We start from the raw sequence: 1,300 nt of genomic DNA on the forward strand, positions 1-1,300 counted from the left end.
TAAGGGTATTCAAAAATCATGACACTTTTGGAGTTCCATTTTCCAAGAGCCAACCCATGAGGGTGTATGCCAGCCTCTGGAATGCAGATGACTGGGCAACCCAAGGTGGCCGTGTGAAGGCAGACTGGATTAATGCTCCTTTCACTGCTTCCTACAGGAAATTTAATGCTAATGCTATAAGTGTCGGTCCGAACTCAAAGACAACAAGCTCCAAATCTGACAACCAGACATGGAGTACTCAAGGACTTGATGCAGTCGGGTGACATAGAATTAGATGGGTTCAAAACAAGCACATGATATACAACTATTGCACCGATCATAAACGGTTTCCCAATGGTCTACTTGTTCAATGCCAGAACTCTAGATTCCTCTAGACCTGCGTTGGATCTTCATTTGCATATTTAATTTCATCTTTTGAGTAACATTAGATGCAGATTGTGATTATTTGATTAATACAGAGCTATCGTAATCACTGTTCTTGGACCTCAAAAGTCATTAATTCCTCTTATTGAAGTTGCACCAGGCTAAATACTTTTGAGACGTAGTTATTTTATTTAATTTGTTTTTTTCATTATTTCTTTAAAATAAATGCATAATGCAATGTTTTCAGGTAATTGGCAAATTTTTATTGAAACTCCCAATGGTAGAAAAACTATTTCCATGAAGGCCGGTTGGGAGTGTTAGAATCAATGCTAATATGACATTCACTCTTATATGTTCGATTGGGTAATAAATCAATATCAGCCCATTAAAATGAGATTTTGTTTGTTTTTTATGACATCATTAAGAAAAGGATACAAGCTATGGAAAACAATAATTTCTTTTCTAGGTATATTAAGTTAAAGTAATTATGTCTGTTTTCTTTTGGGCAACTAGTACCAAAATCAAATCTATCTTTGGGTTTATTTTCATTTTGGGAAATCAACTTCTGGAAGTTTGTTTTGACGAATACAAGTAAACTTTACAAACAATTTAATTTAGGATCATGATTACCTCTCTTGCGAGTAAATGCAAACCCACACAGCCCTGTCCGAGACCTTGGTCCTTGTGCAGGCTGCATGTGGTCCTAGATCGTATTTTACTTCTGTTTTGAGCGGTTAACATTGAGTGGGTTTTTTAATTAAGGACAATAACTGTCGTGAAGAGGGGGATCATTCAGAAACTCATAAGAAAAACACAGAGAACGGTTCGGAGTGAGAAGAACATCGATTTTGGAGTTTGTCAACTAGGGACCTTAATCCTTTCTTCATTGTTAACAATTGTAAGTTTAAATTTTCAGATGTCAGAGTACAAGTAGCTA

Source organism: Cynara cardunculus, unplaced genomic scaffold (genome assembly GCF_001531365.2).
Source record: "Cynara cardunculus var. scolymus isolate 2C unplaced genomic scaffold, CcrdV1 Un_Scaffold_9119, whole genome shotgun sequence".
Classification (NCBI taxonomy): Eukaryota; Viridiplantae; Streptophyta; class Magnoliopsida; order Asterales; family Asteraceae; genus Cynara; species Cynara cardunculus.